Source organism: Microtus pennsylvanicus, chromosome 6, assembly GCF_037038515.1.
Source record: "Microtus pennsylvanicus isolate mMicPen1 chromosome 6, mMicPen1.hap1, whole genome shotgun sequence".
Lineage (NCBI taxonomy): Eukaryota > Metazoa > Chordata > Mammalia > Rodentia > Cricetidae > Microtus > Microtus pennsylvanicus.
This window is the reverse complement of record NC_134584.1, coordinates 103,208,343-103,235,138: the sequence shown is the minus strand read 5'-3', so window position 1 is coordinate 103,235,138 and position 26,796 is coordinate 103,208,343. Positions and strand designations below refer to the sequence as shown.

Here is a 26,796-nt window from a genome sequence, read left to right as displayed (position 1 = left end):
TGCACCGTGTTTAGATTCAAGCAGATGATCCATCTGCTTTAGGGTTGGGGACTCATTCATTCAGCTAGCATTATTCATATATTTCCTATTCATGAATTCAGTCTACAAATATTTACAGAATGCCTACCATATGCCCAGTACTGTGTTAGATGCTCAAGTTATAGGATTGAACAAGGGAGAATATGTATTTTGTCCTCCTGAAGCTTGTATCTTAGTAGGGTGAGACAACCAAAAAAAATGATTCAATAAAATACACAACGTTATTTCTAGCAGATATATTCATTACGGACAGGGATACATTTGTCAGAAGGGATAGGAAATGATGGTCAGTGGTGATGGGAGTCATGAGTGAGTGCTGATGCTGATGAGAGTCAGAGGAATCCCTATTAAGAGGGAAAAGTGACAAGGTAAGCACAGAGAAAGTAATCTAGACAAGAGATTCTAGATAGATAAAATATAAGCAATGGATACACATGCCTTGTATTTGGCTTACTGTTCCTTAGATAATAGCAAAGAGATACATAGATCCTCAATGTTCAAGGGGTCTCTATAAGGTAAACAAGAGTTGCTCATTTACACCTAAAAGAAAAAGGATGCTCTCGTGATACTGTTATTCGTAGCATTTTGTGGAGGTCAGGTAATTCAGTGCTTCCATACCCCAAGATTCAAACAAAACATGGAAAGGAACCATTTCCACATACACCTCCATGCCCTTCCTTACAGCTTTCTTCTTCTTGTTACAATTTCACTGTTTCTTTTTCGAAAAATTTTCAAAATTATCTGCGTGGGTGATGTGGGATTCCCTCTGTATGCTGTGAATACCATTGGTTAATAAAGGACTGCCAGGGCAGAACTTAGATAAGTAGGGAAAACTAAGCTGAATGCTGGGAGAAAGGAGGCAGAGCCAGAGAGAAGCCAGGGAGCTGCCATGGGAGACAGACGCCCTGAGACTTTGTTGGTAGGCCACGACCTCATGGCAATACACAGATGAATAGAAATGGGTTAAATTAATATGTAAGATTTAGCCAATAAGAAGCTAGGGCTAATGGGCCAACAAGCAGTGATTTAATTAACACAGTTTTTGTGTGGTTATTTCGGGTCTGAGCTGCAGAGCAGCTGGGAATCAACAAGCGGCCTCCACATGTGTGTGTGTGGGGGGGGGGTCAAAGGACAGCCTGAAGAAGTAGAAGTCAGGGTTCTAGGCTGATTCCATGTGAATCTGGGGGAACAAAACTTGGGTTCACAGGCTTGGTGGAAAACTCCATTCCATATGAGCCATCTCAATGCCTCTCTTCTGTTTCTTCTCCTCTTTCTTCTCTGCTTTTTTTCCCCATCTGGTTATCATCTACCCTTCAGTTAATTTATTTATGTATGAGGCAATGTGCCTCGGAATCTGAAAGATGGCCTCCACCTTGAGAATATGCAACAAAGTTAATTTTTCTTCCTTCTTCTTCTTTATTATATCAAGATTGAAGTTCATCACAGCTTTCTCCACGGAAAGGTCACACATCTGAAGACAGGAGTGCCAGCTCTTCTGTTTGTCAACTATATAGGCTTTGAAAGAGTGTCTGGGGGATTGTTAGTTTTATACATAAATGTTTCTGGAATATAAAACAGGCTGAATAAACTTAGTGGTTATCATTATTACTTTATTAAAATGCTTGACTTCTTCATTTCGATCTTGAGCCATTCAGAAATAGTAGCTCATTCAAAAATATTCTCTGGTTTGTTTTCTTTTGTATGTGTCAGACACCGAGAGAGCTGTTAGAAATGGCTGTAGATAATAGTCATAAGGGTATCATCAGTTCCCTTAGGGAAATTTGCAGTCTAGGTGAGAAGGGAGTGATTAAAATATTACTGATAGACTCTTGAAGGAGTTTCCTATGAGGAGTTGCCTGCAGTCTGAGTTAGCATGAGGTAGTGAGCCTCTTGCTCCTAGTGGCAGAAACGGGAACTGCATCTCTGAGATGCTTCTCTCTCTCTCTCTCTCTCTCTCTCTCTCTCTCTCTCTCTCTCTCTCTCTCTCTGTCTCTCTCTGTCTCTGTCTCTCTCTCTCTCTCTGTCTCTCTCTCTCCATATATATATATGTGTGTGTGTGTGTGTGTGTGTGTGTGTGTGTGTGTGTGTGTTTCGACTGCATATATATGTGTGAAAGTGTCAGATCTTGGAGATAAAGATATTTGTAAGCAACCATGCAGGTGCTGGGGGTTGAACCTGGGTCCCTTGGAAGAACAACCATGATCTTAACCACTGAGCAATCTCTCCAGCCTGATGCTTTGCTTTTAATGAGGAGGAAGAAAATTTTAATTCCAAAACTTCAGCTTTATAAAATTCCCCATCATTATCTCAAAGTTCAACTTGGACAAATTTTTCATCTACAACTATGAGGCCTGAAGGTTGGAGAATGGGGATGGCTCATCCAATTGTGATTTGAAGAATTTGTGTCAGGCATAGGATGGACCCAGACCCTTTTTGCTCCTGATATTGTCACTGCAAACTGTAGTTCGACTACAGCTTTTAACAGTCATAATATTCTAGGATGAGATTCATATTTCTAATCCTAACAATTAAAATCTATAATTACAACAGGACTTCTTATTCAGATTAATGAAGATATGGTAAACAAATCTAATAATTAATAATAATATCCTATAGTTCCCATTTGTTGAGTCTCTGTTCCAGGCACAACACTTATTGTTTTGAAATGGGAAGATACTGAATCGCCACAGTAGTTGAGGTATAGGCAATTATCCCATTTGACAGATCTAGAAACTGCATTTGGGAGCAGATAAACACTTGCTAAAAACTATACAGCCACCGAGTGATTGCTGTGGAGTTGTTTGTTATTGTTCTCTGGCAGAAGATCTTAAAGACTTAGGGGGAAACATCTTATCCTCCTGGCAATTTCATTAAATTCAGGAAGGAAACAATTCAATAGCTTCTGGAAGGCCCTGAAACTGGCCAGATTCACTCAGCTCCTCCTTTGCCAAGTTTATATGATCAGCCTTGACTGCTGAGAGACCCTCCCAGACAAACCAGGCAGCCTGGAAGTGACACTTGGATCTAATCGTGAGTCCTGCAGTGTGCCTCAGAGTTTTTTAACAAGCCATGCCAGGGTGGTCTTTTGGTAGTAGAGATATTTCTAAGCTACTTCCTCTCCTGTAAGTAAACTCAATAAACTCTCACTATTTAGCCAAGTTGGACTTTGCCTTACTTTGGTCTTGAAGGACCTGATGCTATTCAAGTGTTTCCAGGAAAAATGAGACACAACAGGGCAGAAAAGGGATCCAAACAGAGATCAAAGATACATGACTTTCTTTCTTTCTTTTTTTGTTTGTTTGTTCCTTTCTTCTTTCATTCCTTCTTTTCATCCTCCCTCCCTCCCTTCATCTTCCTTCCTCCCCCCTCCCACTCCTCTCTTTATTTCTTTAGAATTGACTCATAATGGTTTTCTCATTTGATATTTCTCTGTGTGTCCTCTCTGCTTGGGGAAGGCATATCTGAAAGCTAAATCAGTTTGAGGAAATCTGGCCCTTGCTTAAATTTTGCCTCACTTTTAAGGCCATTTACCAACAGGTCTCTTGAGAGCAAGAGGTTTCTAGAAGGTCTGGGAAGCCTGAGGCTTCTGACTGGAAATAAAGACTAGCAATGCAGGCCCTGGCTATCTTCAGAGTCTGAGGAGAGACACATCAAAGGGACCTGGTCTCTTTGATGAAGAGAAGGCAGGAAATTATCCATCCTGCTCCAAGGAGGGACAGAGACTAGAAAAGGTTCATTTGGGCTTCCATGGGGGTCTGGAGTGGAAGGCACAGGCAACCTTGATCCCGAATTTCCTCTCTTGAAAAGCAAGGTAAAAGCAAGGATAAGCAACTGAACTCGGTTACTGCTCACAGAACTTAGTGACGCCCTTCTCTTTTTTCTTCTTATTCTTTTCCTTTTGCAATCTCAACTGAAATCACACATTACTCCACCCAAGTGCTTAATATGGATTTCTATGACAGATCCTAACATAGTCACCAAAAAAAGAGAAAAGTTTCCCTCCCTGAAATGCAAACTCTGAGCTGTGTAGGTGTGCCTAACAGACAAGGAGCTAGAGTGAGCTAGAGTGCCTGTGTCTAGGTCCTAGGAATTAATCACTTAGGAGACTTAAGGGGGAGAACTAGCTTGCTTTGACATTTGTAAGACTCTCCAGTGCAGCTGCCAAGACAAAACTTGCCAAATAGATAGACCTATGACGATCTTCCATAAGAACCAAACTTGAAAAATCAGGTTTCCATTTGATTTTCTCTCTCCAAATGCCTTGCAAGATGTCTACTCTAAGGATTTAGTTGCAGGTCACAGAATGCCCTGAAAATCTCCCTGAAAGAAATACCTACTGACTTTTTATTATCATTTGAGGTGTTTTATTATTTTTTTTAACAAATTTGTACAGCCATCACTTTGCTATTTCATTTACAGCATTTAAACAAACTGCTTTCATCCTCACTCCACAGTAGCGGACTCTGGTTTGTAACCTCACACTCAGGTAACCACTGATCTGTAGTCTGTAAACTTGCCTTGCATGAGACATTGCATATCAGTGGAATCATGCCGTTTGTGGTATTGTTTTTGGCTTTTACCATATTTTTAAAAATTCCTTCACGAGGCAGCAAGCATTGTTTTCCCTTTCCTCTCCCCTGCTGAATAATATTCCATTGAATGGATACATCACTTTTATGTGTTCAACTCATTTCTCCATGGCCATTTGCTTTGTTTCCCATATGCAGGCCATTGTAGCTAAGGCTGCTGTGAACATTCATTCACATGCCAGTCTTGGTATGACACGTTTCCTCTGATTTTGAGTAGAAAGAATCCTTGGCATAGAATTATGCAAAGAGGGTTCACTTCTACTATCCACTATATAACTTGGTTTTTAAATCTCGATGATGCTATCATTCGTGAAGCAGATAGCCTAAAGAACAATTGTTACTTGATGAATTCTGAGCAGAGGGCAATTTTCGGCTAGCCGGAGATGTGCATACCTCCAACTCTAGTCCCTGAGACTTTCCTTATTGGTGCCCTACTCATTACTGGCTCTGAGTCTCTCTCTAGCAAGTGGTTACACTGGTGCCAGCGGTAGGTTTCTTTTGTTCCCTTCATGCCTTCTTGGAAAGGATGCAAAAATCCAGGCAAAGGTTTGTAGCTATTCAGAGCCATATTGAAGGAAGTATTAGGGCGAGTCGGACACTTTTCGCTCTGCCCGCCCAGTAACATCACTCATACATGGAAATGATTAGATACCAGCCTCTGTGTTCTTTTGTTGTGGGGACTTCCGGGGGCGGTTTGGAACCTGCCCAAAGTTTTAGGGCGTAGTGCAGACTTCAGATGAAAAGACAGTGCCAAAGAGACAAGAAGAAAGCAAAACCTAGCCTAAAAGCCGAAAGAGCTTAGGTCCCTGAGCCAACAGGAGCAGGCAGAAGCTTGCTCTCTCCAGAGAAGCACTTGAAGGCCGCCTGTGCAGCAACTGCTATCAGCCCGGTGTTGTGGAAGCAGCGGTGGGAGGCCTGGCCTTTTGGGCATGATCGAGGGAAGTGGAGGAATCAGTGAAGTGGGAGCTGGAAGCTTAGCGCCCCCTTTCCCCAAAGGAAGAGTGGGCAGTTTTAAGGCCACTTCCACACGGAGTGACAGATGCTTCCTTTCCCAGCAGGTTGGTGACTGGGGTAGTGGGGTGACCACATCCAGTGTTACGGGGACCCCGAGATGCTGGGGAAAACGCAAGCATAGGGCAGATATTGCTGCAGTCTTGCCCGCCCCTTGGTTCCTGGTCACGTTTCCGGGAGCCCAAGGGAAACCAATGAATCTGTGAGAGTTCTGGGTCCTCAGGGCTGGTGACTAAGAGCTGGGGTTCATCTACCATCTACTCTCCCTAGGTCCTCAAGAGTCCTCCTCCCCTTGCGCTTTGGATATAAGCATTCTCTTCTTTCGTTGGTCTCTTTCCTTCTAACTTCTGGTTCCTTTTACTCCCCTCTAGGCGTTGTTGTTTGTGCTGCGTTTTCCAGCTTTTCCCTTGTGTCTTTATTTTATTGTTCTTTTCCCGGGGTCTTTACTGCCACGCCACCACGACCCTCTTTATAAGATTCCTTTTCAACCTCCACCCACTGGGAACTTCACCTCTGCTCTTTCCATCACCTTCCAGACTGGAAACTTGTCCTAACCCAAGGTCCACAATGAGGCAGGGATCCTTATACCACATTCACAGCGCGCGTCTCCACACAGCTCTAGAAATGACGAGCGCCCCCCCCCCCCCTTCTAGTCCCTGCCGTTTTTTCGGAAGATGCATACCTCCAGAATGGGCTGGAAGTGGGTTGGGGTCTCTCTCGCTGTAGTGTGTCCTTGTGGTAAAGGGATACACAGGAGTCTGAGTCTGGGCGCCTGCAGGGCAATTCTTTACATAGGCCCATCCGCTAGCGGAATGGCATTATCTCTGGGGATTTTGGGGGGATTCTGCGGTGACCAGTGGGGGAGGCAACAAGTGAAACTAAGGGGCGGGGGTTGGGGTAGGGACGTTGCTTGTACCTGGCTGGGCAGAAACCAAGGAACACTCCCGGCAGGACTGACCCTAAGGAAGCTCTCCACGCGTACAAGCCAAGGCTTTCCATGTAGGGTAGAATAAAATTGAGGAAAAAGAAAAAACAGAGATTGAGTTTTTCCGAATGCTTCTTTGCAGTGTCTTCACTGCTCTCCCGGAAAACCGACTTCGCAAAGGATAGGTGCTGGGGTTCTGAAGGCACGCAAGGGGGTGGCTGGGCAGGAGCGGTTAATGTGGAGAGATTTTCAGAGGGCGGAGTGCTAACAGATAAAGAGTAGAATGCACTCCCTAAATCCCGATTGCCTTCCCTACTCGGGCAATGCCTTCCATCCAATCCACCCTCCAGTCGGCCGGTCGAGGCACTAGCTAGCCCATCTGGAGCGGATTTCAGGAAAAGAGGAAAATGGGGGCTCCCAAGCCCTCTCCAGCTTCCCTCCGTCGCCCTTTCTGATTGGCTGTGTATCCCTGGAGCCCAACTTCAGTCGCTTCAGACTCTGTCTGAGCCCCCAAAGGAGACCAAGCTCTGCGACCCGGGGCCGGAGGAGCGGCCACCTATCCCGGGGTTTGGCATCTCACGGGCCCACGGAGGGAGGGGCCCGGACAGGGTCGGCCCCGTCGCCTGCTCCAGGCCCAATTCTCCACGTCTAGCAGTCTCGGTTCCTCTCCGCCCCCTCCCTCTCCTTCCCTCCCAACGGCGGCCTCCCTCCTCCCTCCCCCCCCGCACCCGCCCGCCTGTCCGCCACCTCCCCCCCCCCCCCCCCCGGTTTCTCATTCCTGCCACTAGCGCGCTCCGCGGCTCATTCCGCGGCCGCCGCCAGCTGAGGGTAGCGTCGCGGGCCGAGGAGCAGATGCCGCGGGGGCCGCTCACAGCCGCCGCCGACTTGTGAATGGGACTCGGACTGGGGCTGACACCACTGCGCTCACCCAGTGCCAGGGACCGCCGGCCGGGAGGTCGCGTTCGCCCGCAAGGGCCCCAGGTGAGGCGCTCTGCGAGTCTCTAGCCCGTGTCTAGATGGGGCTTCTCGGAGTAGGCAGAAAGAGGAAATAATCGCTACGGAAGGGGGAGGCTGATGGTTGATGGAGATCACTAATGCAAAGAGGGAGGGCTTGGGGGGGGGTGTTAAAAGAATATTTGTTTTTAAAATCAGAAAAGAAAAAAAAAGAGAAGGCAGCCAGCTGTGGGCGCGGGCAGAGCAGGGGTTTGAGGCGACAGATGTGCACTCCCCCGCTCTTTCATGTGTTCCCCCTCCGGGGGGTGTTGCACCAAGGCTTTGGCATAGGGGATTTGCTCTGGGTTGGGGCAAGGGACTGCAGAGCTGAGCTCTGGACACGCAGACTGCTCTGGTCATGTCTCTAGGGAAAGTCGACCCCTGTGCGGTGCCGCCCGCCAGCGCAGTGCCTGTTCCCCAGACTGGATCGCTCACTGTAGGGTTCCTAAGGGGTCCTCCAGCACCTCCGTAGAGACCTACCCAGGACGCAGTCCTGGTAAAGAGAGCGCGGGGGAAGCCCAGAAGAAAGCAAGCGGCCGGGAGGGGAGTGCACTTTGATAGCGTGGGTCCGGGTCTTCCGACTGCGGCTCCGAGGCCGGCGGCTGCGGAGCGCATCAACCCTCGAGTCAGCGCCTCCTCGGGGGCTCCGCTCGCCCTCCTAAGCTCCTAGCGGTTTAGTGGGTGGTCTGTGGGCAGCTCAGACTCTAGCTGGGCTCCGACTTGGGCTAGAGGAAGCTTTCCAGGGTCAACGTTAACTTTGAGAGTCAAACCTTCCCCGAAAGCCTGCGCCTCCTCTCGGAGCGCTTCAAGCCTCCCTAGCTTCCGCACGCTCGCCTCCCTCCCAGCGCTTGGCCTCCGAGCCGCCCTGCAGGGAGGGCCAGGAGTGGTGGGAAGGGGGTGGCCGCGGGGGCATCCTTCCTTTTCGCTCCCACCCAGGCTATCCTCGGCAGGGTCTTCTCGATCTGGGATGCAAAGAGTCCCTGAAGAAAGTGGGACCCAGGAGGCCTTGGGTCCAGCTCCCTGTTCTCTTTCTTGCCAAAACCGGGTTTTCGCCAGGGCTCCTCGCTCCTGCCTTCCGCGCGGTGAAAGGTTCCCTAGATGTTCGAAGAAGCCCTGTTGCTTTTGGTGATAAATGCAGCAGGAATTTCACAGGCTATCGCACGCTATGAAGAAATTGCATCTTCTAATTATTTAACGGTGCCTTTTCTGCACTAAGAAGGGTCGTCCCTAAGGACTGGGAGTGGGTTGGTTAATGAAAGCCTGTTAATGCAGGAGGGTAGAGATTTGTCTAAAGTCTCCCCTTCGGTTTCTTCTCCAAGAAGTCTTTTACGATGGCTCCTAAATCTTCTCCTATTTTCCTCCGATCATTCTTAGCTGTGTACTAGGAAGCAGTAAGTTTTCGGTTTAAGCTCAGACAGCAGTGATAATCAATCTGGCCAGAGGATAAATCAATTTCCTTATCGCTAAGGGCTTGCAGCGAGGGTTTTGCGAGGTGTCTGGATTTTCCGGGAGACCCGCATACAGATGTTCTCAGGACCGAGGATCCCTTGGAGGCACGTCAGAATATTAGCCAGGTTCAGCCCAGTGCCAGGGCCTCTAAGGCTAGCAGAGGAAAAAAGAAGGGACTGACCTTGATTTCAATAATGTTGGAATTGTGTTTTCCTAAGAACAAGGAGACAGAAGTCCTCCCCGAACCAAGACAGAGATGCTCAACCCTGGCTTCAGGCAGCCCGCTTCTCTTCTAGTAGAACAAAGGAATAAAAGTTACAAAACAAAGGGACATAGCTGTGGCCATTACTAGAGTGACTCTGGAGCCACAGGCATGCTAAGTTCCTTAAACAATCTCTAGCTCTTAAGTTTTAGGGTTGGCTAGTCAGGCCCTGGAATTCGAACCCTCTGTGCAAAAACATCTATCCTGCCTAGTACAGAGGAATGCAAGCTGTTCTCAGTGGAGGGAGATCGGGCACGGGCGTCCAAAGACCAGAAAACTTTGCTGGATGAAAATGGGCTTTGCATCTTGCTTTCAGAGGCGTTAAATCTTAACATGTTGAAGTACTTGGAGTCTATACTTTTATTTTTAGTAATAACCAATGGTTACTGTCATTACTCACTATTTTAATTGTTAGTTCAAAGTCTGCCTATACTTATCAGGTTCTCAGAGAGAGAGAGAGAGAGAGAGAGAGAGAGAGAGAGAGAGAGAGAGAGAGAGAGAGAGAGAGAGAGAGAGAGAGAGAGAACATTCTCCACTCCTGCCGGTAGGGGATGAACAAATGAACAAATAAATGTTTAGGGAGAATGGAAATGGGATAATCTGGTGAGGCTGGACTTGCAGATTTGTTCAAGGTAGGTTTGTTGCATGCTAGGAAAAAAAGAAGAAAGAAAAGAAAAGAAAGAAAGCTTTTGAGAAAGGGTTCCTGTGGAAGCATTGGGCCATCTTGATAACACCCGGGGAACTTCCATTATATTCAGAACGCTTATCAGTGCACTACAGCAAATTACTTGAAACTTAAATTCTATTTTCAATTAAGATGCAATCTTTTGTTAATTTGAAAAAAAATTAAGTTACAGCTCTATTTTACTTTTATGGCACAGAACTCATATTTCCCCATTTACTTTGGTGGCCTCAGAATGTTTATTTGCGGGAGGAGGGTGCAGAATCGGAGAGCTGTGTCATCATTTGGGGGAATATGGGTCAATTTCATGCCCCTTTAATGCACAACCCTTCGTAATTCATGGCTTTTCTTTCACTTTGAATAAAATTACATGGCTGCTTTGTCAGGATTCAGGTTTGGGCGACCCTCATATGGGAATCACCATGACATTGACGTCATGGCTTGATTTACAATGCCAAAACCATACTTCCATGAGCTTTGTGTGTCTTGAAACCTTATCCATGAATGCCAATAGCAGAGGAAAAGCACTCGGTTCATGTAAACTTTGATCTGTTGTATGTAAATCTGTTTTTTTTCTTCTGAATCATCCCAAAAGAGGCCCACAAATCTGATTTTAATCTGCATCCCCAATCCTTTTGTGTTGAAAGTTCAAAATGCATGCTAAGTTTATTTGAGCTTATTTTCAACATTGACTTTTATTTTACTTTGATTATAGGCCTACCTATTTATTGGCTAATAACAAAACACACTCCATGTAGTCGAGAGAAGGCAGTGGACATTTCTGTTTCACAATCAGGTCTGCAGAACTGCTACAAATTTCCAAGTATTCCTGTAGAAATATACGTTCACTTTATGTGTTCACTATGATTTTAACGCATTAAAATATATTTGCAAAGAGTTTCTCTTTTATCAAACAGGTCGTTATTCAATCAGAAGTTGGTTAATTTGTCAAGAACTTTTGTTCTTTATTTAGAATTCGAAGTGGTCAACATTCCTATTTCAAAGTGGATGTTTCAGAAATACATCAAGTTATCTAGCTTTTAAAATATTGGAAGGTAAATTTTAATGGAAAAGGGAATAAAATCCACAGGTTTGTTGGGGAAAAAAAAGGGAAAGAAAAGCAGGAGGAAGTTGGAAATGGTGTGGTTTCCCCGTATGAATTTACTGGTCCATCAGAGTTCCTGTGATGGTCATCTAATGTTTCCTTTCTGACCAAGAAATACTAAAGAAAACAGTGAAGGAGGATAATTAAACATCTTTGTGCTATAATTTTACACTGACATTGTGAGCCTTCTACATCTCTGGAAATGGACTCTTTTGCGGAAGATTACACTTTTGGCCACTAGAGGGCAATGGTGACCTTCTCCAACTTTTTGCTTTGGGCCTCTGCTTTTGAGGGGCACCATGAAAAGCAGTTTTGTTGCTAACCTAGTCTGCACCTCTGCAGAGAGGCCAGATTCCCATTTCTGTGGCTCAGGCTCCTGAGCTGTGCAGGAGCATCTTCCGAGGTGGAGGATCTGTTTCGTGCAGTCTCTTCTTTTCACTTTACACAGTGTTAGGAAGTTGGGGAATTATGTGATTTGAGATTGTCTGAGTCAAACCCGAGTGGGGGTTGGGCAGAGGATAAATAAGGTTAGCTCTTAGTGAGGCAGCTATCTGCCAGATAGATGGGTGGAATGATAGGTGATAGATGATGCTTTTAGTTTAGTTTGTTTGTTTGTTTTATTTTGTGATAGGAGGATAGTTTTGATTTGGGGAGGGGGGAGAATGAATTAGAGATGGGGGAGGGGGAAGGAGAGAAGTATCCTGAGACCTCTGCAATAACATTTCCTCTCTTTCAAGAGGTCTGAATGATATTTGCAAGGCATTTGTAGTTTGCAAAAAAAAAAATTATAAAGAACTGCAGTTTAATTTTCAGTAAACACTTTGGAGTGTTGAGTTTTAATATAGCAGCAATAGTTTACGCCTACCTTTAAATGATTTCTGATATTGCTGTATAAAACCTAACTTTAGCATGGAGTAAAATTTAATTCAAGTATGGTCCTCAGTCATTGGAATTTTAATCACTGAGGGTTTTTTTGTCTTTCCTCAGTGATATGGAAATTGTGGTTTATGATTAAATGGCATATTTCAGACAGCATAAATTTATGTTTGTTACTCTTTGATGGTGTCATTAAGAAAGTTCAGAAGAACTGAAAGAACAAATGCTATGTTATAATTAAGAGGAAAGCTCTATTAAAAGTAAGTACTGTCTTAAGTGGATACTTGTCTATTTTTTTAAAAACTGAATAGAGCTGCCTCCCTGGTGGCTCAGCAGTAGAGTTCCGTGCAGCTCTGAGCTGGGCTGGAATCTGTGGACATTTGATGAAGCAGGAATCAATGCTAATGGATTATGGGAGGGACGATTAAGTCACTCAGTGGAAAGTAAGATGAAGTGTTTTGTAAACTGCTGTTCACTCACGACCAGAGTGTGGATTTAACTTTTCTTAAAAGGCACTCTGACACTCGAAGGCCTTGTAAGCAGTGCACACTAGAACTGTAGACGAAACTTTATTGTCATTTAGTTTGGTTTGAGGACATTTGTGGAGATCCGGGATACTCTCAGGGAGCAAGTGTTGGTCCCCTCGGTTCACGGTTTCAGATCAGGTGGAGAATCTGATATCTTGGGATGTTAAACGAGAAAGGAATCTGAGAGAGAAGAGAAGGGGAAGCAAACTGAGAGAGTGTGAGAGAGAGAAATGGTGCCGTTTCTCACGGCAGGCCAGGCACAGGTCTCTATAGTGCTGTCTCCTGTTTTCTCAATCTCCCCAGGTCCCCAGGTTGGACATCTTGAGGGCTGAGCTTGGAAGTTGCTGCAAATGGCTCTACTGGCTGCAGTGAGCAGCAAATAGAGACTTACTCTAGCTTCTGTAACTCTGCACTTCTTAAACAATATTTGTGAATGGAAACAATATTTGTGAATGGAAACAATATTTGTGAATGTCCATGCTGCAGCAGATGGTGAAAGCCTTTACTCCCTCACCTGGTCCATTCCACTGGAATGATTATTTTTTTTAAATGAGAGATGATATTAAATTCACCTCTTCCTGTTCAGTTCCTTTATATGGAATGGCTTTAGGCCCAGTAACAACCTCAGTGTAATGGTGACCTAATTGTCAGAGCAGGCTGAGTGATAGGAGGCTCCTCCCTAGTCCTAATATTAGACACATAGGGATATTTTCCCGGCTCTCATTGGGTTCCACCAGTGAAGCAAGACTCTGAATAGAGGTCCGCTTATCAACACTGGATTCTCCTTCTCTATATGAGTAAGTTTGGTGTGATCAGAACTGATGCTCAAACTGCTGTGGACTTTGGGAACATTTTACCCACGGGCATGGTTGTGGATCAGTTAGGCTGGGTTTTATTGTCACTGAGGCTCGGACCACTTATTTAAACCTGGTGGTAGCCTTGCTCTGCAGCAGGGCTCTGAGGAGGACAAAGGATATGAGCTTAGGCATGTCAGTGCAAGGTTAAGCCTGACCTTATTGAAGATACTGTCTTCTATTCATCATGGAGTTTTCCAGTCATCTCTTAAAGCGCATGTATTCGTGTATTTTATGCGTATTAATCTTTCCCCTGCGTGCGTGCATGTGTACCATGCGCGTGCCTGGCACTCACTGGGGGGGGGGGCAGAAGAAGGCAGGGGGTATGCGGAATTGGAGTTGCAGATAGTTGTGAGCTGCTGTGGGGGGTTCTGGAAACTGAGCCCTGGTTCTCTGCAAAGCAGCAATTGTTGTTAACCGCTTTACCATCTCTCCACGCCTTTTCCAATAATTTTGACTTTAAAATATAGCATTAAATATTGTTTTTTTGATTAATTGTTTTTTTTTCATCTCCATGTATGCCCTTTATGGAGAGTACATTACCTGATGCTGGTCTCACCCACTGTGGTCAGCACTTCCAGTACTCTGTATTTAAAGCTCCTTCGCATATGGAAAACTGGAGAAGACTAACCAAAAATTATGCTAAGATTCAGCTACCTCTTCTGTAAAAACAGACCTCGTAATAATACCTGTGTCCTGGGATTGCTATAAACGTAAAATCAAGTTGAGCCTGGTGACTCACCAATAAACTCTGAAGCTATTGAGTGCAAAAAAAAATAGACCTGGGGACTCTGGAGACTTCAGCCAGTTAAGGAGTGCTTGCTGGATAGAGAGAAGGACCTGAGTTCAATCCCTGGAACAACTTTAAAAGCCAGAGGCATGCACTTTTAATCCCAGTGCTCGGGAGGTAGAAACAGGCCAATCTTTGGGACTCACTGGTCAGCCAGGCGAGCTTATTAGTGAGCTCCAGATTCAAGGAGAAAACTCATCTCAAAAGCCAAGATAGATGACCGCTGAGGAAAAGTATCTAAAGCTTTCTGTGGCCTTCACAGGCATGCGCAAATGCATGCTCACACCCTTTGCATTGAGTCTTATAGACTAACTATGTCAGCCAGCAGCTCCTCCTTCAAATAATGTAAATCTTTGTTCTAGACTGGGGCATTTCTCTGTAAGTGATGGAGTGTTCATTAGGGCCTTCCTCTCTTTGAATAATTTCATGTGCTTAGCTGATCCATCCTTCTTCATCCATTTAGAATTTCCAGGAGGCCGTGGAGATTTTCGAGATGGTTAGCGCTTCCGGGAAGCACCCGCCTCCTTGGTACATTTGTGAATTTTGCTCCCACTGTTCATCTCACATATGGGTGGCTGTGGGAAGTTACCCCGAAGTAACGTCTTCCTGGGAAAGCCGCCCGCGTTTGTGATGGGGAGATATCCATCAGGGGTCTGCTTTCGTGTAAAAACGGCTCATTACTATTCCAGACAGGCTTAAAAGATAATTAGTCTCTTGATAAACTGTCTCAATTTCAAGACTGTTAGTGTTTGTTTTTCAGGTAAATGTAGTTTGGGATTTCAAGGGGTTTGAGCAGTGACAATTTTAACTCCTGAAGACACAGCAGCTGAAGAAGCCCGTGCCCCACCCAGTAGTTTATGTCTCTTATGGTCCCAGACAAAAACAGTGAAAAAAAAATCCATTGTCTCACTCTCCTCACAACCCTTATTGGTTTCCCACCTGTTTTTACACCCTTTATCGCAGCCAGCTTGGGCATCGCAAGCTCCTGGGCCCTCCGTTTTCCATCTGCAGCCTACTTGAGGCACCTGTTCTTGCCCCAAGCTCGTATTTTTTCTTGCTTTTTTCTTTTTCCTGCCAAAGAACAGGAATAGATATTGTATTCACCTGGTACCATGGATAGAAGAGAAAGCCAACGTTCTGAGATCCTACTATGTGCCCTGTGCTGACCCTATCCCTCTATCCTTCTATACAGCCTCTGGAGGAGCAGGGATGCTAATCAAACAGCGAGCTAGATAGATTGCTCTCGGGGAAAGTCAAGATGCTTGAGGGTGAGTTTGCCAACCTACTCTGAGTCAGTGCTCAGCAGTTTCCTACTATGTGGGATGTGTGTCATATGCCTGGGCCTTCCTAGCAATTAGGGGCAGAGTGTTATGACGGAAAATATGAGCTAATCATGTGACTCTAGCGCCCTGCACCGCCATCCCAAATCTTATTCCCAAGAGGAGCTCCTTAGAGCGACTGCTCAAACTCTTCTCAGTAGGGTTTCTTTTTGTCAATGATCCCACAAACACCTTAAATGGCTCAATGGACGGCAGCCTGTTAACCACCTCTCAGGGAACCTGGGAAGCAGCAGATGATTTGTTAGCTTTGTCCATTCAAATGCTCTGTCTAATGCAAGGCGAACTAAGTGCTTCCTTGTGTAACTTCCTCCAAAGACTTACACTTTGTGTCCCAGGGTATTTTTCATCTTTCTTGACAGCCCTACAGATATCAGAAACCGACTTTTCATAACTTTGGATGTCCAGGATTTATTGACCACTAAGCCATTATGGCATTATGCTAAAAGGATTCCAAGTACTCTCGGACTTTCTACTCATAAACACGCTAGGAATGATGGTCAGCCTCTCACAAGGAGTGAACACGTTTCTGTTAGACGTTCTATAGCAGATAACAAACAAAGCTGGGATACAGGTCCAGACAGCAGGCACCAAAGCTTGGCTATCATGCTGGAATCTTCCTACCACCCAGTGTCTAACCAAACTGATGAAAATAGGTTCTGCCACGTTCATTTCTCATCTTCCACCACCTCACTCCTGAAATTTGACAAAAGGGATGCAGCAAACTGCATTCTGACCACTGCGGCGGAGTGGGTGGATTATCTATTGTAATGTGGGCTGAAGATTTGGTTTTATTAATTACAACTCTTGAAAATCAGATGGATGAAATCAGCACAGGAATCATACACTATTTCAGTGAGCCTTCCTGTAGACATGAGGTTCTAGCATCAGTAGGAGAATCCAAAATCGCATAGTTACCCCTGAGAACATAGTAGTACCCCTACTGACATTGAACTGAGCTGTCTTTGCTCTTAAAATAATCTCTTTTCATTATCTACTAGCAAATGTCAAGTTCATTTAGACAAAACCACATGCATAAGCACACGTACGTGTGCACATACACACACACACAGAGTGCAAGAGTGTGTATTTTTAATTTAAAAATAAGTTTAGTACAGGTATGTGTGATATGTTACTTTAAAACATTATTTAATTCAAGGCTGTGTTAAGATACAGCATGTCACATCCTTGGACAGTTAAGATGTGAGACTTTTATGACTCTTAAGTGGGAGTTTATAGTCAGTTTGATATGCTATTTGATAATTTTTTGTACTTGGTTTTGGCCTTCAGCTCTTTCCTGCTGTGTAGTGATTTTCCCAGGATTTATCCTTTCCACGTTTCTACTGAGGACAAACTGAGAATGCTGCTGCTTGTGTCGCTCAGCTTTGTAGCACTAACACGTTGTATCAAGGGTGATTTGTTTATAAAGAGAAACTGTGACCACAATTTTAATCCATGATGAATTGGTTCTTTTGGTTTGTCCGTTATCAAGACAGCCTAGGATGATGGGAGTGAATCATGATGTTGTGTGTGTGTGTGTGTGTGTGTGTGTGTGTGTGTGTGTGTGTGTGTGTGTGTGAAATCTCTTACTTTATTATCAGGAAGCAAAAATAATGAAAAAAGAGATCTGGGTCAGACAGTCCCTTCAAGGGTACAGCCCCAGTGATAGTAAGACCTCTCATTAGGCCCCACCACCCCAAGTTTAAGTTTCCTTTATCTCCCGATAGCACCCATACTAGGGACAGTCTTTAACACTTGTGCATTGAGGGTATATTCAAGATCCAAACTGTGACAGTGCTCTTAATTTACATACCACAAGCCCAGCAATGCCCTTTGTAAGGAGCTGTCTTGAGAAGAATTCTGTTATCAGAGGTTGTGAGTTGAACATAGAGCTGTGGTAAAGTCACCAAAGGACTTTTCTTAGTGAGTTGACATTATCTGTACTGCAGAGAGTACTCAGTCTCTTATAAAAGTGGAGGTTGAAGCAGTTAGTGATGCAGAAGACGGGGAGACACTAGCCCAGTGGGCTGAAGGGAGGAGAAGGCATTTCCACCTCCATAAGCAAAGAAGGCTTTCAGAAGTTAAGATGGAATTCAATTCCTGCATGTCAGATAGGGACCTCCGAGAGGCCATCTAGACTAAAGAACTGTGCCAGTAGGTGGTCCTGTTTCTGGTATCACACCACAGTGATGATGTGGGACCCCTGCTGATGTACAGCTCTTTGTTCCTTTAAGAATACCATTGGCACATTGACATACACAACTCTTAGAAACACTTACTTAGGTTGAGCCAAACTCACTCCTCGAAGGTTATGTTATTTGAATTTTGGTGTCATAGAATAAAAGTAATTCTCTCTCCCCACTGTGACTATTTCTTTTTTATCTTCCAGGATGGCTTCTTCCACTCGCCACACGTCCAGATTACACACCCCATTCATTTTTCCCTCCAAACCTCTTCACAGAGAAGGCCTGTAGACTGAAATTCGGGCAGCTAGAGTGTAGATTATCAACTCCCTTCTATACACTTTTTTATTGCAGCCCGAGGCTACATTACATTAGCTTTTATTGCCAGTCACATCACCCAGAGGACTTATGCTCCACACTTATTTGTTTATTTGTTTTTCCTTATGTGTTGCTGTTAAGTCACATATCCCTACCTGTCCCTGTGCACAGAAGACATGACAAGGCACCTTCTGCATATTATAGGCACTAAAACCAAGCTGCCTTGCTTCAAATCCTGGCCCTGAGACCTACCAGCTGCACAAGTGTCTTATTCTCTTTCCTTTCTTCCTCTGACTGTCTGTCTTTCTTTCTTTCTTTCTTTCTTTCTTTCTTTCTTTCTTTCTTTCTTTCTCTATCTTTCTTTCTTTCTCTCTCTCTCTTTATCTTTCTTTCTTTCTCTCTTTCGTTTTCATCTCAGTTTCTCTAACACGTAGCGATATTCACTATCAGGTGTCTCTGACATGAAGTTATATTAATATGAAAAATATGCAGTGCGTGGAGTAAGAGTATATTACAGTCTTTTTGTATTCCGTATTGCTACATATTTTCCACTGAAGTGTTGCACCAAATATTTTTAAATTTAAATCATTATTCTGTTATACAGACTATCTGTCATCCCTGTTAATCTCATTCTCTGGGTTGGTTTACCAACATCTCTTGGCAAAAACAGGCTAAAGGGACAAAATTAGCAATACCCAGATGCAAACAGGATTAGAGTCATGTTCAATCATTCACAGTTTCAGTGTGAGTGATCCAGCATCCCCGAAGAACACCTCCTGTCTGTAACTCATTCCTCGTATGGACATTTATCTCTTTGTTTCCTTGATCTTCTATTCGGTCACGGAATCACTCCTCTGTGTTTGGAAAATAGACTCCTGTAAAAAGGTCCTAGAAAAAGAAATTTCCTTCTAGGAAGAGTCTTAAAGGACCAGAAAGTGCTTTTACTAATTTCCGTGGAAGCCAGAGCAACAACTCAGCCCCAGATTCTCAGTGTTTTAAATTTGTGTTCCATATATTGTGTGTGTACAAATACAGAGAAAGAGAGGTAGAGAGAAGAAGAGGAGATGGAGGGGAGGGAGAAGAGGGGAGGGAGGGTAAGAGAGGAGAGGACAGCCATTGATATGGACAGCAAGGGATCATTTTACTCATAACATCAGTGACATAGCAGAGGTTGTGCCTCTGCAGCGGTGGCCCTCCATGTATGGAGAAGATAGCCATGGTGCCTCCACCTTTCTGAATCTATGGCAGGATCTGGCCATAGTTCTAATTCTCCACTATCCTCAAGTACCTGATGACTTCCTGAACCTGTCTCTCTAGCCTTCCTGTAGGAACTGCGCTACCTACAGGTTGTTAGTGTTTTTATTGCTTTCAACTGAGCAATACGAAATGCTTCGTTTCTCCACTTTTTTTTTTTTTTTTGCAAGACTCTTGTTAGGAAGGAGTCCACTGCAATACCTAGGTGGGGTGTTTGGAGTTTGTCTTCTTCATAAAGGCTGCATAGAATGTTAGGGTACAGATTGGAACCCAAAGAAACTTTGTTAAACGTTAGCTTGATTTAGGTTGAGTGTCGGTGTGGTAGGCAGTATCAAATATTAGGACTTTCTCAGAGCCGCTTGATACAGTTCAGTGTAAAAAATTTATTTCCAGGGATCACCACAGGAGGCAGTGTGACACACTGCCCTTTGTATGGCAAATGTTTTCCTGTATAGGAGGAGGAAATTATGAGGAAAAGAATGGTCCACAGATTTGAGTACCGTAAGCCATTGCAAAAATCCTCAAAGTTAGAATAGATGAGGATTCTGTGGTATATGAAAGTAGCCCATCATCTGAATGGACGAGTTACTCTAATCCATCTCAGCTCCTGGGCCGAGCAGTCTGCATACCTCTTGGTAGTATGACAGCCTCTAGTTTGGCCCTAAAATGCTGACAGTTTTGAGTGCATGAAACTAGATTCGTATGAGAGACAGGGCACACAGTTCTTGAATGTGCTCCGTACTATTGGCACTCAGTCATATTTTTTTTTTTTTAGAAACTGAAGCCTCTGTAGTATATCAAATGAGTTAAATGATTGAACTATATAAGGGTTATTTTTTTTTAAAGAAAAGTAATAGCATTCTTTGTCTGAAGCTAACCCCTTTGCAACTAAACTTCCTAGGCTCAGACTCTTGGAGCCATACATTTCATTTCCTGTGCACTATTTCTGTCTAGTCATGGGGAACACAGATCTGGACCATGGACTAAGGAGGCCTAGGCAATTCTAAGTGAGGCTACATGGGAAGCCAGACAAGGTCAGCAGTTACTAGTTTTTCATGGTCTATGGATATTTAAAAAAAGCATAGTTTGGGACTGGAGAGATGTATAAGCCTTCCAGAGTATGTGATGCTTTTGCAAAGGATTAAGATTAGTTCCCAGAACCCACACAACAGCTCCCAACTATCTGTCCACAGGATCCAATGTCCTCTTTTGGCTATTGTGTACTTACATATAGAAGGCAAAACACTCATATGGGATAAAAGTGATAAAAGCTTAGATAGTTAAAGCTTTTAAAATGAGGCATCTTTGACTATAGTGGCAGAGCTAGTTTTAGGCTTCAATGCCAAAAATAAAACAAAACAAAAACAAGTTAAGGTCCATTTATGGGAAGAATTTTAATTCACAATGTTTTTCCCTAAAATACATGAATAGTAAACAGATTTGTCTTACGTCACTCTACTATATATACAGTGTTAATAGACACAGTTGTGGTATAAGACATAGGTTTTATTTTCACTATTCTTTTTTAGCGTCCTGAACGGCACTCTGTAAATCAAGCATCACTTTTAGAATTATCTTAGAGAAAAAAAATAACAGTTTAGCTCTTAGCACCAGGCACACTTTCCTTCAAAGTAATGCACTGTTGATTCTTGGGAGTGTCAGTCAGGACTATGTCCTGTCAGAGAGACCGTGTGTTTGAAACAAATGATGGATCATATCACAAGGAATCATTTCTGAAGCCCTCTCCCAATCACCCCACTTCCTTCCATACCTGCATTGCAAGCCTAGGATGTAATTTACACTTGTGGAAAAATAAGCCTCATGTTCTTTTCTTACTAGATGCACACCTTCTGTCCCATGTCTCACAAATGGACAAACATCACCTGTCAGCAAGTTCGTGGCCAATTGCTGACAAATATTTTTCCTAATAGGCTGCCCTCAGGCTCAGTCCCTTCAGGCAAACAGCAAAGGATTTGCTGAAAAATAGCTGTGTGACCATGGAAAGCCAACTGACCTCAACTTTTTCATCCATAAAGTGGCATTTTGGGGACTTTTCAGCTGTAAAATAACGTGGATCTCAAGTCTTTGTCCAGAAATCATTTGACATCGTGCTTGCCGATTCTCCCATCTTAGGGTTCTAGAGGAGGAGACATGCAGAGGAGAACAGCAGAAAATTAATGCTCAGGTGTGGTTAGTCCGAGCAGAGTCGATGTCCCCAGGGAGTCATGGTGCCCAAGCTTAGTACCCTTTGTGCAAGCTGTCCTTGAAATAACAGCTCCGAGGCTTTGGGCATTGTTCCCCAAATCTTGGGAGAGTTTCACAGGTTGTGAGGCAGAAGAGTGTCCAGTGTTTTTTTTTTTTAATATGATTTCTCGACCAGAATGGACAAAAACAAATAGGAAGAATGGAAACTCTAGGAGTTTGAAGGAGGTGAAGTCTGCATAAGGAGGAGGTGGTGCAGACGCTGCACCTTGACTGAGGCCTCATTGTAACAGCTAAAATGAACACACCGTGCTCAGCACTTTCCACGAATTATCTCCATCCATCTTTAGCACAACAGCAATGAGGTGGAAACTCTAATTACCTCCATTTATAAAAGGTGGAGAGTGAGATTGGGAACGGCCAAATCACTTTTCTCAGCGTTATGCCGTTGAAAAGTGGAGAGACACAACTTTGAGGACCGCGCTCCTGTGTTTTCTGTTGTTCTGTTCTAGCCAGCGGATTTAAGATGCTTCCAATGGTTGATTCATGAGATGAACTAATGAACTAATTGTTCAAGGGTAGATATGGAGGTCTTGACTGAGTACCTGAAACTGGGCCTCCTGTAATTAATCTCGCTTTGTCTTGTTAGGCCTATTACAAAAGCCTGCGATGGCACACAGACAGTCTCCGAGGATTTGAATTCAGGACAGAAATTATCTGGGAAACGTTTCCTGTGATATTCCTACTCTGTCTAGGATTGACGGATTCTTGGCTCCATCCCCACCCAGGGTGATTTAAAGATGACACAGAGTGTTATGTTTTCTGAGATGTGTTCACACAACCTAAATATTTTAAAAAGAAGTGTTAGACAGTAAGAAGTTGTGTTTCCAAGATTCATACTCTCTCCTGAAGTTGGGCTACTGTCCAGCCTTTTCGTAATGAAGGGAGGATGCCACCAAGCGTGTTACATCACAGTATGCATTTCATACTCAGCGTTTACAGAGTGCATTTATGAGCTGTTGAAGGAAGACACATGCGCCATCAGTCGCTGCTCTCTACTTCTTGTGATAGGATGCATGTGAAAGATGAGAAGAAATTCACACTCCAGGGGTTGTGGTACATTTTACCACAGACAAAACTCATCAATGGATTCAAATACATAATCTAAATTGGATTTCAGGAGTACATCATGAAGTACCCAAACTGACATTTCAATAAATCATCTCAAAACAAATGTAATTGCCAACACACGGTAGCGAGCTGCATCAGTAAACAAAGTTCGTCAGGTGTCTATGCTTTGTGCTTTGATCTACCATAATCTTATGTTCTTGGGTCTTTTCTGTTTATATACCACTGGTTGTATCTTTTAGCAAGCTCTTTATTTTCAGATAACTCACTGTGCACAAGGAGTTTCTCAGCTTGCCTCGGTCCACATTTCTTTTATAAAAGACTAGATTGGAAAGACCGAGGAAAAACCTGAAAATTAGTAGCCCAACTCTGATGAAAATGTATAGACAGACAGAAGTTTTTATGACTTCCTTGACCAGATACTCTGTTCCTAATCTAGCTTGTGGGCATCATATTTTCATTTGGTCAAAAAAGCTAAGTGAATGGCAGGTCATTGAACACTCGAGAATTTAATTCTCAGCCCTGCATGGAGCCTCCAAAATGTGTTGCCAAATTCACTTAAGTGAATAGTGTTTGAAATAAAGAAAAGACAAGATTTATGGGTAAGAATATGAGCTTATTAAATACATGGAAATGGTATTAGTCCTGTAGAAAAGCTTGTATTTGCTTGTTGCTGAGACTGTCCATACTTTTTAGGTATTGGTCTTCCTGATTTTACACTTGCACAGGAAACCACTTAAACCATATTATTTTTTTAAGAAGATGGTTTCAGAAGATTGCTCCCCTTGGTTTACACTTTCTTGCATAGGGCTGATTCAAATTTAGAACCAAATCGTTTTGGGAACAGTGGAGGCTCTTCCTTTCAAGGCTCAGCTGTTATTACTACCAGGGAACAGAGAGGATGCCATTCATATGACCTCAAATGTGAGAAAATATGCTAATCTGTCTTTAATTTCTGCATCAAACTGAATAGAAACTAATTTGTCAAAATAATTATGTCATCAGAGGTGCCAGGTTGGATTGCTATGGATATTTGACTGTTGCCCTGTGAGGGGCCCTGGAGTTGTAGGGTATACAGATGGAGGTCTTCTAGGCTGCTGATTCCCATTATACCCTCTATGACACTCTTAGGGAGTATTTCTGGCTGCAGGCTTATTGCAGCTGAGAGATTTCCTTAAATATCCCTCTGTATCTAGTTCTCTCTCTGCTTAATCCCCAGTGACTGCAGTGCTCTTTAGAAGAGAAAACAAAATGAAACCCACCAACCTTTAGAAAAATCTCAGAATTCTTAGGGCACGTATGCTTTTCTTCATACAAAAATATTGTGATTGCATTCTGGGGCTATAAAGGTAAATCTAGAAATCTAAAGTGATTTGGAAGGGAGACCTGGGAAGACCCAATACACTTGTTATAGTGAACACGCAGGAACCAGGGCCAGTAGCCACAGCTAATGGTTCTTTATAGGTTAATTGGGAATGTCTCGTCTCTAACATATTGATCCCTATCAAGATCACTATTAACACATCAAAGTTTACAAAGTTGATTTTTGTCCCTTCTCATATTTTGGGGCTGCCTTTTTTGTGTGGGTTTCTGGATCAGAACAGTTTAAATTTCATATCCCTTTGGGACAATAACAGCGACAGAACACACATTCTTCTTTGATCTTGGCTTTATGCTCCATCATCTCATTCAGTTTTTTGGAATGTGAGAGTCTCATCTACATTTACGGCAATGATCAAAGGTTCAAGTGACAAAGGGGATTTTGATGAATTGTAGTCAGTTTCATTATTCCCATCTTTATCTATGGTATTATCTCTGAGTACATACAGTTCAGGTTACAGCTGGGTAACAGAGTTCCCTCATCTATACAACTAGACGGTAGCAACGACCAAGGGTCAAGTGTGCAGTGAATACTTGTGTTGATTTTCTGTGGTTATGACAAAATATTTGAGAAATACATATGAAAGAGGTTCCTTTGGGCTAATTGTTTTGAAGGTTTTAGCTTGTAGTCATATTGTTACTAGGTTGGCGGTGCTACAGAACGGTCAAGGAGAACATCGTGAGCAGCTTTGCTCATCTAATTGCGGCTGGGAGGCATAGAGAATGCAGAAGAGGGTTGAAGGATAAGGCATAGATAGCCAGGATTCACTTCCTGCAGCTAGATCCCAACCTGTAAGTTTCCATCGCTTGCCTATAGCCCATCTAATTGTGAAACAATTAGTGGATTCAGCCAATGATAAGATCAAAGCCCTCATAATTCACTCAGTTCCCCCAAGTCCCTTCTCAGAACAGTGATGCACTGGGGATCAAGGTTTCAATATATGACTTTTCTGAAGCATTTCAGATTCAAACAGTACTTGTTGCAATACTGTGTAACTATATAATATTTCCGTCCAATGGAGAAATAGAGTAACAACAGATTTCTGTTTCCACCCTGACGTGCGTGGTTGGAGTGGCTCTATGGAATTGGTACTGAGTTCCAGGGTGGCAGCATATTTGCCCCTTGCCTTGAGCTTCACTGACGTTCACTAAGGAGCTGCTCCTTCCACATCACACTGTCTCTTAGATTTAGGAGAAGCTTCTTGTCACCTCTGACCCTTTGATGCTTTACATCAGAAAGACGTTGACATCTATAATGCTTCCTTCTCTGCATGAAGCACATTTGCACAATGTTGAGGATGTGAAGAACTCAATTTTCTCTACCAGTTCCTTTGTTTTTGAGCTTTTATGAGATTGTAATTGAAATTTCAGGAGGAATCTTCAACTCAGTGCTTTCGACAGAACTGTAATGCAAGACATTAATGGAAATCACATAATTTAAGATTTTCTAGCAACCAGATTTAAAACAAGGTAAAGAGTTGTGTTTGTTTGTACATATGTATATATATTTAATTTACAGATATGTACATATGTTAATTTTTACATATGTTTATATGTACATAGTCATCTTAATTTGTATATCTGTGGCATTGATAAAATGTTATACCACAACATATAACAAAATACATTTTGTGCATTTAGTGTTAAGAACATGATTATTTCTTACTGCAGCTTAGACATAGGGCATGTTCTTGAAATTTATAACTCATCTCAGTTTGGACTATACACATTTTAAATGCTCTATAGCTACATGCATTTTGTGGAAACTGTGCAAGTGTGTGCAGAACTCGGCTCTTCAAAGAACAACACTATTGGTGAAGGAGATACTCTGTTGAACACCTTGTCACGTTATCTTAACTTCACAGTCAAAGCATCTCTATACGCCCACCCATATCTTTCAGATAAGGTAATAAAAACCTCAGACACCTTAAATAAGCTTCTCTGGTGTGCTCATTATTATAAGTGAGTAAGATGCAGTACTTGAATCTATGCTGAAATATTTTGTTTCTCTGTCATAGTTTCTACACCACTACAGCCATTCAAGAAAAAAGAGGAAGAAAATGATGACATGGTGACAACAGTACTAACATTAACATAGCAACTCATCTAGCATAGGATATTAATAAATAACATCTTCTTAGACATTTATCATCAAATACTATAGTTTATTCATATTTCCTATACCATTATGACTGAAATGAATCTCGGTTTGCCAATTTCATAGCTAGCTAGGAAGGAAGAAAATGAAATAACCCAATAAAATAAGCTACTCCCAATGGTGCCAAGTTTGTCTAAGAAATCAGAGTCTCAGGAAGAGAGCATTGCCATGGAACATCGCAGCTGCCACCAGTAGTGGGGGATGCTGTAGTACGTTGACCATGTAAATAACTACCATTTATTCATTTTGGTTCTATAACTGAAACATAGATTCATGTCATGGAGGCACAGTATATCTATTCTGTTTGTCCTGGACATGAGGCAGCCGGATTTGGAGTTTAGACTCTACTTCCAAAATGCCTCAGGCGTGGGACACATGTTAGCATTTACTGGCAGATGAGAGCCTGCATGGGGCTTTACTACTGTCTCAAAATTTCAAGCAAACAGCTTCTTGATGATTTAAATCATGGTGGTTGACTTTGAAGAAGAAATAAGTCAAAAACGTGTTTCAAAGGACAGTCTTGCTGTACCTGTGTTCATGGCTCCATTGTCTCATACTTGTTTATGGCACGTTGACCAAGGGGTAGTAATTTTGCTCAGCCCAGAGTTAGTGTATACAGATCTTTACTAAAATGCATAGATAAAATAAAATTCTCATGTTCATTTTGAGGGAACAAACAAGTACAAAAGACACCGACAAGTGGAGATAACAATATCTAGTGGTACGAAGAGTGG

The 26,796-nt window shown here is 43.1% G+C and overlaps 1 protein-coding gene across 2 annotated transcripts in view; it reads left to right on the top strand.

Moving 5' to 3' along the window:
• The first annotated feature begins 7,204 nt into the window (after positions 1–7,204).
• The window catches only part of Cdh11 (cadherin 11), a 152,021-nt gene continuing 132,429 nt past the window's right edge, over positions 7,205–26,796 (top strand). Inside the window, exon 1 of one of the 2 annotated variants that reach the window (XM_075977046.1) lies at positions 7,205–7,545. The gene's annotated coding sequence lies outside the window, so the exon portion shown is untranslated. The remainder of the gene's footprint in view (positions 7,546–26,796) is intronic. The other variant, XM_075977048.1, reaches the window with a different exon arrangement.